This window comes from Amblyraja radiata, chromosome 4 (genome assembly GCF_010909765.2).
Source record: "Amblyraja radiata isolate CabotCenter1 chromosome 4, sAmbRad1.1.pri, whole genome shotgun sequence".
In the NCBI taxonomy this organism is placed as follows: domain Eukaryota; kingdom Metazoa; phylum Chordata; class Chondrichthyes; order Rajiformes; family Rajidae; genus Amblyraja; species Amblyraja radiata.
In genome coordinates, this window is record NC_045959.1 from 13,101,600 (window position 1) to 13,115,141 (window position 13,542).

At 45.8% G+C, this 13,542-nt stretch overlaps 1 protein-coding gene across 8 annotated transcripts in view; it reads left to right on the forward strand.

Moving 5' to 3' along the window:
- The window catches only part of cyrib (CYFIP related Rac1 interactor B), a 149,726-nt gene that overhangs the window by 94,786 nt on the left and 41,398 nt on the right, over positions 1-13,542 (forward strand). For all 8 annotated transcript variants that reach the window (XM_033018994.1, XM_033018992.1, XM_033018998.1 and 5 more), the window contains one exon: positions 10,338-10,450. The gene's annotated coding sequence lies outside the window, so the exon portion shown is untranslated. The remainder of the gene's footprint in view (positions 1-10,337; positions 10,451-13,542) is intronic.

Below are 13,542 nucleotides of genomic sequence, written 5' to 3' on the forward strand. Positions count from 1 at the left end.
ATATTAAGATGTGGGTGACCTAAGTTACATATACCAGAAGAATAAATAATAAATGTTTCACAATATGCTGTTCAGTAACTATAGTTCATAAACTGGGAAAACCCTTGATAAAGTAAACAGAAATAAACTGGGTAAAACATTGATACTGTTAGTTTTAAAAATTGAGAATTTCAAAACTACTTGATTTGAAATAACATCAAATTTAAAAACTAAGAAGTAAATGCTACTATTATTGCTTTAAGAAACCTGGTACAGGCACTCCCCGACTTATGTAATAGGCGAATTACTCGAACTCACACTTACGTAAATAATTCACAATAGGTTGTCCTGTTTACTGAATGACCTGTGTTATTGCAATGGGAGGCTGGCGAGAGCTTGCCATCCGTTTCATAGAAATGAAAGCGTTGCCCAGGTTTGCTACTCTTTCGGCGACACAGAGAAGGAGATCGAGAATGAGCGAGGAGGTGGAGAACGACTCCTGGCCGAGTTGCCGATGCCTTCCGCAAGGTACACCAATGCACCCCTGGCCGACAGCGATTTCTTCAGACTGCTGTCACTGCGCTGGGTCTCCACGGGGCACCCTCCCTTCTCGCCAGCTGTGACTTCTTCCTGTCGGTCGCTACTTTGTCTACTCCCCCCTCCTCCTCCGTCTTCTCCTCCGACGGAGTTACCGATATCTTCCACCTTGGAATATGTCAGCAACTCCGGGGGGAGAAGGAGGAGGAGGCAGCGGTGGAGCGGTGAGTGGCGGACTGGACAAAGTGATTGGAGAAGGAGGAGGAGACAGTGGTGGAGGGGGGAGCGACAGCCGACAGGATGAAGCGGCAGCTGTTGAGAGGTGCATCCTGTCGATGGAGGCGGTCTGAAGAAAGTGCTGTACTGTCATTTAATATAATTGACAATAATTGTAAGAACATTTTAATCTTTACATTTCTGAATCTGCATGCTCTGACTTGGACATCAACATCAATGGTATCTGGGTCTAATTTTTTTGGAATTCCTTATGTAATGATTGTTATGGGAGCATTATCATTAAGAGACTACAATGCTTTGAGAAGGTGACCCATCACTATCACTTGATAGTAAGGAAATAACTTTTGATGCCTATGATAAAAAACCGTAACTTTTAATTGCCTTTCTCATTTCGGTGTGAATGGGATGAATTTGACTTTTTTTCTTAAATTAAGCACAATAATTTATTTTGGGTTAATTTATGTCAATTGGAAAATTTGATGTGATGTCATGAGTCACCCTTGCGCCCCAACAAGATTTTTGTATCTGGGACATGTGGGGTGACATCATGAGATGCTCTTTCTGTGGTGATACCATCTTATCTTGGCAGCATCCATCATTTCACACTCTTGGAACAGTCGGAACATTGAGACTAGGGAACATGCAAGTAAAATACTAAATTAAGTCCTTGGCTCCTGCTCAACCTTCTCTGTCAATGCACTATGCTGAGTCTGCAATTTATTTTTCTTTCCCTTTGTCTTTCCACCACCATCAAAATTCCCAAGGAAAAACTCAATTCCTGGCTTTCAATTTACCCTGCCCCCCCCCCCTCCCGAAAACCGGAAAGTACTGGCAAAGTCTCCCATCCCTCCCTACCTTTGAAATGGGAATGCTGAAACATCATTGCAACATGCCTCTTCTATACCAACCACCATCCTGACTTTCTGTGTACAAGCAATCTTCCAATTTGGTTCTAACCATTGCTGGTTGGGACAAAATCCTCATGCTGAATAACAAGTTTAAATTGTTAACATTGTTATTAACACCAAACATGGAAACATTGTTTTTTTTTAGATCCACAGGTACCATATATTCACCATAAGAAAATACAAATCTTCTTTCAAAGGCCCAGTTATCTAGTGAGGCCACATGTAAATTGGAGGAATAGCACCTCATATTTATTACAACCCAGTGATATAAACGTATCTGATTTAAAATTACTTAAAGTAATATTCCCCTCCCCCCATGGTCACTTCCTCCACAATTCCACAGCTTACCACATTGTATCCCTCTTGAGATCATACCTTCCCTAACCAACAACGGGCCTACCAGGGCACCACCCTGCCTGAGGTCATTTGTTGCCAGCCTTGGTCTTTTCTCACCTCCAGCTCTTCACCGCGTCCACCCTCTTAATCTCAGTCTGAAGAAATTTCACTTATCCTTCTCCAGGGATGCTGCCTGACCCGCTGAACCGCACCACCTCTTTATCTTTGGTATAAATCAGCATCCCCAGTTCTTTGTTTTTGCAATTGCCTCTCTACCTGGTTTGTAGTTTTGTATCAATATCACCGGCAGCACTGTGGCGCAACGGTCGAGTGCCAAAGACTGTGTTCAATCCTGACGACGGGTGCTGTCTGTACGAAGTTTGTACATTCTCCCCGTGACCGCATGAGTTTCTCCGTGAGCTCCGGTTTCCCCCCAAACTCCAAAGATGTACAGGTTTGTAGGTTAATTGGCTTCAATTAAAATTATTACTAGTGTGTAATATAGTGCTCGTGTGCAAGGATCACTGGTGGCGCGGTCTTGGTAGCTATGATTCCTTGCTGTATCACGAAACTAAACTATTCAGGCTGGATTTCAAGTTGGCAGTGAAGTAAAAGTGTTAGTTGCTAACTATGAAGCTGTTCCGCAAAGCTCGGGTGACAGCTAAAGAAGGCGAGAGGCTGCCTATGGCCGTTAATAGACTGTTCCAAATCGTCACTGACTGCAGAGTCCGAGGCATCCACGGTAAGGGCTGTGGGGGCATCGGCGATTGATGCACGAGCATTGTCTCACGAGCCAAGGCCCCCTTCACGCCTTCAAACTCCGTCATTGCGACAGCATCACACTGTATCTCCCTTGCTTACCTGCCAGCAACTGGAAACGCTGCCGCAAAAGTTTGGCAGCCGCCGAAAACAACAGTGGTAAAAAGTAACCATTCCTAGAATTCCCAGAGGCCACGTACTGTAGCAGGCCGCGGGAACTAGCGGTTTGCCTCAACCCAGTCCGGCAGAGGCACTTCTCCGTGCCGTGTCACCCGATGACCCAGGAGGTTGATTGCCCGGAGGCCGAACTGTCACTTGCCAGGGTTAATCATGAGGCCATGTTCATTGAGGCGCTGGAAAAGTAGACGCAGATGGGTGCAGTGTTCCTCTTGCGGGCGACTCGTCACGAGGATGTCATCCAGTTAGATAAACAGGACGTCGAGCTCGCGCCAACGATGTCTATCAGGCGCTGAAAGGCCTGCGTGGCATTTTTAAGGCCAAAGGGCATCCACTGGAACTCGAACAACCCGAATGGGGTGATAATTGCCGTTTTTGGGACATTTGGTCGCACGGGGACCTGGTGATATCCCTGGACTAAGTCGACCTTTGAGAATAAACTAGCCCCGGCCAGATGGGCTGAGGTTCTGTATGTGGGGAATGGGGTAACGGTCAGCGGTCGTGGCCTCGTTAAGGTGGCGGTATTCGCCACACGGCCTCCAGCCGCCGGACACCTTCGCCACCATGTGCAGCGGGGAGACCCATGGGCTGTTGGAGCATCGAATGATGCCCATGGCCTCCATGCTCCGAAAATCCGCCTTTGCTATGAGGAGCTTGTCGGGAGCGAGTCTGTGGGCGTGGAGCGGTGGACCTGATATCAGAATATGGTGCCTGACACCATGCCTCAGACTGGCTGAGCCGAACTTGGGGGTGACAATGTCCTGAAACTCATCCAGTACCTGGGAGTAGACATTGTCCACCGTCGCTACGGGGTTGCTGACCGGCGCGGTGGGCGCAGTAAAGCGCAAGGAGATCTTCTTGAACATTGACGTGTGGACGAGGCGTTGGCCCCTCACGTCCACGAGGAGCGACTGTGCCTCAGGAAATCTGCGCCCAGCAGCGGCTGGACCACATCCGAGACGAATGGCCAGGTGAAATGGCACACGCCGAATATGACGGGAACCATGCGGACGCCATATGTGCGAATTTGACTGCCATTCGCAGCAATTAGGGGGGAGGGGCCCTCTTACCAGAACGAGTGTCCAGTCTAGATGGGGCAAAACGCTGACCTCCGCCTGGTGTCCACCAAGAACCTGAGCCCCGAGCGCTGGTCCCAGGCATACAAGCGATGGATCCTGCCGGCCTCCGCGGTGACTATCAGCGGTCGGCACTGGTGTTTCCCAGAAACGAACACGGCTGGCGGCATTGGCGGGCCGCTGAACCCCAGCGTTGGTGGTGAAAACACCACATCCTTTTACGTGGATCTCCTGGGTCCTGCTCAGACATCTTCTTCTCCTGTGCCACTTGCCTGCTCTGTGGCTATTGTGGGCATGGGCCTCTAGTGGGCGTGTCCTGGGTCGCTGTGCCTTCCAGGGTGCTGAATCAATCCGGTCCAGCGATTCCAGCGCATCTACTGCCTGCCGGTTGGACAGCCACAGCTCGTCGGCGCGCGCACCTAGCTTCAGCGGATCCTCAAAGCTCTCCCCCGAGAGCTGCCAGCAGATGTCACACGGCAACTGCTGCAGGTAAGTGAATTTGAACAGCGGGCCTGGCTTGTGGTCGCCCATGACATTCTCGCTCATGAGGGCCGAGGGCTTCCAGTTGCCGAGCGCGCCCATGTTGATGACCCGACACGCTCACTCCTTGTGGCTCGGCCCGCAGATCCGGAGCAGCAGCTCCTTGAGGCCTGTGTATTTCCCTACCACAGGCCGTTTCTTGATCGAGAGTGCTAACCACATAGTGATAACGGGTCTCGTCGGCCGTTACGGTGTAGAATTGGGACTCGGCCTGTCGGAACCAACCCCTCGGCTGCGAGGTCTAAAATGTAGGCAGCTTCAGGGAGACCGCGTTGAGTTCGGCCTCGTAGGCGGCAGCAGCGAAATGCGTTTTCTTTCTAAATTTCCTTTCCAGGATTACACTCCTGGGCACCGCGGTCACCAGTGTAGCGGGGACTCGCAGGTGTCCAGCCAAAAAGCAAGTGGTCAGAAGTTGTGTGCATGAGACGTGTTTTATTCTGTACGATACGGCTCCCTACTCCTCACTGGTCACGGGCGTTGCCCGACTTTAATTGCCCACTCAGGTAAAAACCCCGTGACTAGCGCCTCCCACACCGAGACGCTGCCCTCCAGAGCCGAGGGTTCTTTGTGCCCGTGGCTTGGCACCAGGTGCCGCCACACCATGAAGATTAAGTAGGCTTTGTGGTGTGTATTTCTTCTTTTCCATGTGCTGGGCAGCCAAGTGCCAACTATGGGGAATCTGTGGCATACCACAAGAGTAATGCTGCACAAAGCAGCTGATCAGGTTGAAGAAATCCCAGACTGCAAACAAAAAAGAGAAATCAACCTCTCACTCAATTTACGCAAAGCAAAATTAAAAAAACATGGAATATATAGTGGGAGAATTGGGTGAATTATGAAGTTTATGAGAATTTTTTTGAGGAGTATGATTTTCAGATACTCTGAGTGTTAATCCACATACATTAATTATGCAGAACTGGAAGAATTGTTCAGCAATAATTGGGCTGCATATCTCTATTATTATAAAACTCTGATCTTGGATGTGGATGTATTTATTTGTGTGTGTGTGTGTCTTGTTTGTCTGTGATTCACATCTCCTCGAAAACACGACGCGGTAACGGTGAAATATTTACCTCATATCGCCTCATCTGAAATTTTGATTAATTATTTCGTGAGTTTTTTATTTAAATTGTTCACAAATCTAAGATCTTTTTTAAACGCAATGGTTCTGCTCTTCGCGGCCAGCTGCGCACAGTTTTCAAAGTGCAGCCTGCCGGGCACTGTTTTTGCACGCTGCGAGTTACGTTAACCCCACCCCCCCTGACTCGCAGTCATTTTCTCGCCTCCCGCTCGCAGTCAACTTGCACTCGGCTGGCCATCCGCAGTGCCCCGCCCGCAGTCCAGCCGCCCGCAGCCCAACTGCCCTTATCACCTAAAATTAAATTTGTTATTTACCATATTTCCCAGCAATAAAGATGCTTTTTTTTACCCTAAAATAAGGCCCGAACATTTGTGTCTTGGAGGCCGAAGGTTAGATTGCTAGCCAAGAAAGATAGACTTGGCTATCCCTCAGTACAGCGGCTGTAAAAGGACAGCACCGCTGGGGGGGGGGGGGGGGAGAGTTCCTTCCACAGCGTGAGGGGAATCTGGCCCTGGTCAGCAGGGCTGGGCCGCCAGGGGTAAAGTTGCGACGAGGGCAGGAGTGTTGAGAAGGAGGGGGTTGGGGATCATACCAGCAACTCATTCACCGGGACTGGAAAGCGGAACTGCAGCTAGACCCGGGGCTCGCAGGCGACCTGGGAACTGCTGCTAGTCCCGGGGACGCGAGGGATCTGGGAACTGCGGGGCATGCAGGCGATCAGGAAACTGCATAAAAGGAATTAAAAAACACGTGAAAACTATGTATTATTAGTATGTATTATTACTAATTTATGTATTATTAGTATATTATTACTAATTACTAATTTAGTTTGTATGTATTATTACCTCCATTCATTAACTATGGCAATAGATGTGGCCCACCATCCGCTCATATACATGGGTCCTGGCCCCTATGCAAAAAAGGTTGCTGACCCCTGGACTAAACCAAACCTGATCCTGTCCTGCCAGCCTTTTAAAAAAAATTAGCAGCTCAAAATGGGGGTGCGTTTTCGACGCAGGTGCTTCTTCATTGCCGGGAAATACAGTAGTAAAAATGTATAAAAAATTGTTGATCCAAGGTTATTAAAGGTCAAGGGATCGATCGGGTATTTGGGTGCAATGTACTCTCCAAATCATTAAAGATGGGAAACTTCTCTTAATTTACCCCCACAAGTTTCTACTCAAATTGATATGGATATCATAACAAAACAAATGTTTAGGAACTGTGAGGAATTGTGAAAATGTTGCAATATTTTAATGAAATAAAGCACAGCAAATGGTTGGTGGTGGTTGGTTTGAAATGGCAAATGATTAAAAGTCTAAACTTGACAACTTCCTGTTTGCACTGTATATTGATTTTAGATAAAACGCTACCACTTACGGCTGTGATTTTTGGCCATCTTACTCAGTCCTCCCCCACTCATCAGGTGCAGGGGATTATTCCCATGAATGAGAAATAAAAGTGTTATTAGTGTTTAAAAATGTTGAGAATCTCTCTCCTGTCAATCACGCCATGAAGGCCACGCCCCTTCTGGTGGGAGGGGGAAGTATTATAAAACCCGGAAGTGTAGGTGTGGTTCACTCTCTGCAAGATGGGGGAGGGAGAGGTCACGACTCTGAATGTGAATGTCAACACACGGAATGTCTACTGAACTGTGAGTGTGGTGTTTAAGTGGTGTTTTGTGTGGTTTTATGGTGCTTTTATGGTGGTTTCACCCTGCTTGAAATGGCATGAAACTGCATTTGAATGTGGTGGGTACACAAAATTGCTGGGGAAACTCAGCGGGTGCAGCAGCATCTATGGAGCGAAGGAAATAGGCGACGTTTCGGGCCGAAACCCTTCTTCAGACTTTGAATGTGGTGGCCTTGCACCCTGCATGAAATGGTATGAAACTGCACTTGAATTTGGTGGCCTTGGATCCAGTTTGAAGTGGTACGAAACTGCACTTGAATTTGGTGGCCTTGCACCCTGCTTGAAGTTGTACAAAACTGCATTTGAATTTGGTGGCCTTGCACCCTGTTTGAAATGGTATGAAACTGCACTTGAATTTCGTTGGCTTGCACCCTGCTTGAAGTGGTATGAAACTGCATTTGAATGTGGTGGCCTTGCACCCTGCATGAAATGGTATGAAACTGCACTTGAATTTGGTGGCCTTGGATCCAATTTGAAGTGGTACGAAACTGCACTTGAATTTGGTGGCCTTGCACCCTGCTTTAAGTTGTACAAAACTGCATTTGAATTTGGTGGCCTTGCACCCTGTTTGAAATGGTATGAAACTGCACTTGAATTTGGTTGGCTTGCACCCTGCTTGAAGTGGTATGAAACTGCACATGAATTTGGTGGCTTTGCACCCTGCTTAAAATGGAATTTCAAGGAATAGCCGTGAGTCAACTGCCAGCCCACCAACCGTGAGTGAGCTGCTAGCACATCAGGCTTGAATGACTGAGCTGCCACCTCAAGAATCCATTTGGCCCACAATGTCCATACTAGCCCTCTGGAAACCAGTCCCTTCAGCCCACAACACCCATACTAGCGCTCCAGAAAGCCCCCCCACCACCCCTCCCACTGGCCACCAATATTGGAATTGGTGGAGAGGTGGAATATTGCATTGGGGGACCAGCCCTCCCATGTGAACATGGGACACAACGTGTCCCACTTAGTCTAGTTATATCTAGTGCAAAGGATCAAAGACACTGTGTTTGCTTGAAATTCTGTGGTTTTCTTCGTAATGGTTGGGAGATGTTGAGTGAATTTGATTTGAGAGATAAATAGCAAATTGGTAATAATTCTACTTACCTTTTTTCGAAAAAAAAATTAACATTAAGATTTGTTATAAAACCAAAGTGTGAAAATGCTCAGCAACTTAGGCAACGTCCATTTAATTTTTTGTGTGTGAAAGGATGGAATAAAATTAAGGGCAGTATTTCCATTTATAAGGTGGAAATTAATTTAATATAGGTGACAAATACATTGTCTTATCTAATGATCAAAACATTATTGGGAGTTCCTGTAGTGAAAATATATTTAAATGCTTGTAAACTACGAGAAACATACAATAGGCCAAATCATGTTCATTGTTGATGTACTGGCCAAATGCAGATGTTTTTTTCTAAAACCATAATGTTGGCTCACATACTCAATCCAGAATGGGGAACCCACACAGGAGCCTTATACACTGTAAAGCTTGCACATGGGGGGCCCAGGACAAATGTGGCCCATGAAATGTCTGATAAATAACTGAAATAGGCACATTTGCATCTCCTTAGATTGACTATATGAATGATCCAGGCATTCAGAAATCTTCAATTTTAAAAATCAATTAAATAATTTTAAAAAAGATTAAAAGAAGTCGACCTTTATAAGCTTCCATTTTGCTTGACTTTGTCCCTTGTAACTTACTCTCCATTCAAGTAAATTGGGTTGATGATCCTGAACTAGGTCAGACTGGGTGCAGGTTCAGCAGACAAATTCACCAGCATATCTGCAGCAGTTTAATTTAGATACTGGGCTCCACATGGATGCAGTGAAAAGATGCAGCTCTTATAAGGATGCAGCAGAGGAATATTGGCCAGAAACTTTGTGGATTCCCTGCTTACTCCAGAATTCCAGACAATGACACCTCTGGAGCGTGTGACGTCATTTGAAGATTGACACAAATTGCAGGAGTAACTCAGCGGGACTGGCAGCATCTCTGGAGAGAAGGAATGGATGATGTTTCGGGTCGAGACTTCTTCAATCTGAAGAGGGGTCTCGACCCGAAACGTCACCCATTGCTTCTCTCCAGATGTGTGACGTTTCAGGTCGAGACCCTTCTTCAGATTGAAGAAGTCTCGACCCGAAACATCATCTATTCCTTCTCTCCAGAGATGTTGCTGGTCCCGCTGAGTTACTCCAGCATTTTGTTTCTATCTCCAATCGTCTTGGCCCCGCTCTGGGAGTAGGAGTGGGGGCGGATCCGGATCCGCAACGGTCGTGAGCCCCAGGCCGAGCTCGGCGATCGTTTGCCTGCTTCTGCTGCTGTTGGAGATGAGACGTTACATCGCGCCAGGGTCCTGGGCCTGTCCCACTTTGGCCGTCAGTTACGCGACAGGCCGGTGGTGCGCGAAGGTTTTGTGCAGGACGAAGTCCACACTCCTCCACACCACTCCATGCGCACGTCCCGCGCTACCCACACGCTAACAGGTCGCGTAAATGGCGCGTGAATGACGGCCAAGTGGGACAGGCCCTTTACTCCCTGCAGCATACTACAAAAGCTTTCACTACATTCTGTGGAGCCTTCGGGTCTTTAGCATGGTACAGTGATAACACTATTGTTATTGACCCAGTGTATTGTAGACATTCAGTGTATATATGCACTCTTAATTCCCAGAACCTTTGATACTTGTTAAATTAATTGCAAGCAAATTGCTTGACTGGTCCTTCCTGCAGTGAAAATGCCTTTGGTACTTTACTTTCAACACTCATGGCAACTTGGCATGCTCTTGTGGTGATATAACTCAATGTGACATACTCCCTTCGGTTAGAAATACAGATGAAGATTTGAGGAAGATGAGGAAAGGAAAGCTGATACATTTTTATCCAATGCAGTAAACCTTAACGGGAATGGAAAATTGATGTGAAGTCGTGTTATTCAAATTATGTATGAAGAGGTTTTTGGTTTCTTTCCCCATTTTCCCCTAATTTCTTTTTTCTTTTTTGTAACCTTAGATGGCAATTCATGCTGGGGGTAGTTCTCTGGTATCTTGCTAAAGTGAACAAGCTGTGACTGGATGCTGTTGAGATTATTTGCAAACTCAGCATAATTGTACACATCCTGCTTGGTAAGGAAATGACAACATGTTATACAACTTCCTTCTGTACCATTCAATGCTTTAAAAACACAATTCTAAATTGTTATTATTGTTATTTGTTTTTAAATTATTTGAAATTAGTTACCATTATACAGTAACTCAAAAGTATTTCCTTGAAATGGTCTTGTAATGCCAATGAAAGTTAAATAGTTATTTTACAGTCCATATAGTACTAGGTTTAATTATTAATCCAGGGTCTTTCTTGCATTTTACTGCATGGAGCATGTCAGAGGCATGTTGTACTGTTTTGTGTGTATGGGCAACCTTCAATTTAGTGCCACGAAACTGACAATAACTAAGAAATCAGCATGTGTCCTGAAGTTGGGTTAAGTGATTAAATAAAAGTACCCACACTAGCTGGGGTATTTTTAAGCCTTTTATTATCATCAAGGTAAATTTCATATATTTATTAACTACTAACCCTAAAATTACCCGAAAAATATTGCTTAGGATTTAATGTAGACAAAAATGCTGGAGAAACTCAGCGGGTGAGGCAGCATCTATGGAGCAAAGGAGATTGGCAACGTTTCGGGCTTCGGAGGGAGGAGGAGAACTTCTTCAAAGTAGGCATACCTTGAGGAGATTTTGCAGTGCAGTAGACAAAATGTTTAAGAAGGAACTGCAGATGCTGGAAAATCGAAGGTAGACAAAAATGCTGGAGAAACTCAGCGGGTGAGGCAGCATCTATGGAGAGAAGGAGATAGGCAATGTTTCGCGGATTGGGATTGAATGATCTTTTAAATGAATAATTGATATTTATTAACCTCCTTTGGTCCTAAACAACATTAATCTTGTGAGCTTTGTTATTCCTTAAGCAAAGTAAATTGTAACATTTATATGGTTACTGGTTCTGCTGTAATCTTGTTATATTCCCATCTTTATAGTGTTCTGTAAAATGATCTAATATTAGCATATTGTGCATTTTAATCTGGGAATTTTTTGTGCTGGATGCCAGAAATCTTCTTGAACTCAAGCCAACAAATAGGAAATTCAAAAGAAGGAAAGTCTTTTGCCCACAAATCGCATTTACAAAATCCAGGCCTGTATGAAACAGGTTATAATATTGTGCTTTGCTTCCTGAGGATTCAATCTTAGAAACATAGAAAATAGGTACAGGAGGAGGCCATTCGGCCCTTCGAGCCAGCACCGCCATTCATTGCGATCATGGCTGATCGTCCCCTATCAATAACCCGTGCCTGCCTTCTCACCATATCCCTTGACTCCACTGGCCCCTAGAGCTCTATCTAACTCTCTCTTAAATCCATCCAGTGACTTGGCCTCCACTGCCCTCTGTGGCAGGGAATTCCATAAATTCACAACTCTCTGGGTGAAAAAGTTTTTTCTTACCTCAGTCTTAAATGACCTCCCCTTTATTCTAAGACTGTGGCCCCTGGTTCTGGACTCGCCCAACATTGGGAACATTTATCCTGCATCTAGCTTGTCAGTACTTTTATAATTTTATATGTTTCTATAAGATCCCCCCCTCATTCTTCTAAACTCCAGTGAATACAAGCCTAGTCTTTTCAATCTTTCCTCATATGACAGTCCCGCCATCCCAGGCATCACTCGTCAAATTAGGATTCCAAAACTGTACACAATACTCCAGATGTGGTCTCACCAGAGCCCTATACAACTGCAGAAGAACCTCTTTACTCCTATACTGAAATCCTCTTGTTCTCCTTGAAGTTGCTATATATTTTCCGTCAGTGCAAGGGTTGGCATCCTACGATCCATCAGGGAACTATGTGTAAATCCTGACACAGCACTTGCTATCCTTCTATCCCTACAGGTTCTGCCTCTGTACCTTAATGGTCTTCGATACAATACAATACCGTTTATTGTAATTTGAACCTCAAATTTCTGCAGTCATACAACAAGGGAAAAAAACCAAGACACACAATTAACACAAATATCCATCACAGTGAATCTCCTCCTCACTGTGATGGAAGGCAAAGTCATTGTCTTTCCCCTGTTTTCCATTCTTCTCCCGATGTTAAAGTCCCCGGCGGGCGATGGCAAGTCCCACGGCCGTTCAAGCAGCGCCGGGCGATGTAAGGCCCCGCTCCGGGTCGTTTTCAACCCAGCAATTTGGGCGGAAGAAGTTGCCGTTGCGGAAGCTCTGAAAAGCGTTCTCCCACCAGGGACCCGCGAGCTCCCGATGTTACCGTCCACCGGGCCTGCGGATGGAGCCTCGCTCCACGCTCCGAAGCCGGCCAGCTCCATGATGGTGAGTCCGCAGGCTCCGCGACTGGAGCCCCCAGGTCGTTCCGGTTGGAGGTCGCTTCACGGTGCTAGGCCTCAACGACAATGGAGACCCGACAGGGAAAAGGTCGGGTCTCCCGTGCAGGGAAGAGATTTAAAAGTCGCCCCCCCGCCCCCCACATATACACAATAAATAAACTACAACCAAACTATAAACTCAACAGGCCAAAAATTAAAAAAAGACAGATGGACTGCAGAGGCCGCTGCCGCGAGGTGTCACCATCGGGAATAGTAAAGACCAATAGGGGTTAGCAGGGAGAGAAGGAATGAATGATCGGTTAAACAGACATCAGTATATACAATATATTGGAACCTGGAAAATAATAATAGGTTTAGGTACAATTGATGTGGTTTTATGAATATGAAATTATATGTGACAAATCTGTTTGAAAATTGTAACTTGCAATAAGAGATCTGGAATGCACCATACAAGAGGTTATCATGCAATACTAGAGTACATGTTATTGGTGATAGTATATAGACATGGATTGGCTATTAGACAGTGGAGGGAGGCCTTGACTCATTGTGCAAAGGTTTGTGCTGATACATCAAACATTCATAATCTATTTCAATAATTTGAATGAAGACATCAGGGATAAATATATCCAAGTTTGCTAATGGAGCAAAGGCACTGTGCACTATTAGAAGGCCGCTCAGGAAGTCTTTCTGAGACATACTTTCAAACTCTGAAACTAAAGACAATATCCAAATATTGGGTTGGAAATTCAGGACAGAATTGTGAAGCAATTTATTCGCACACAGCAAGGTGAATCTTTAGAATTCTGTACTTGGGAGGGTTA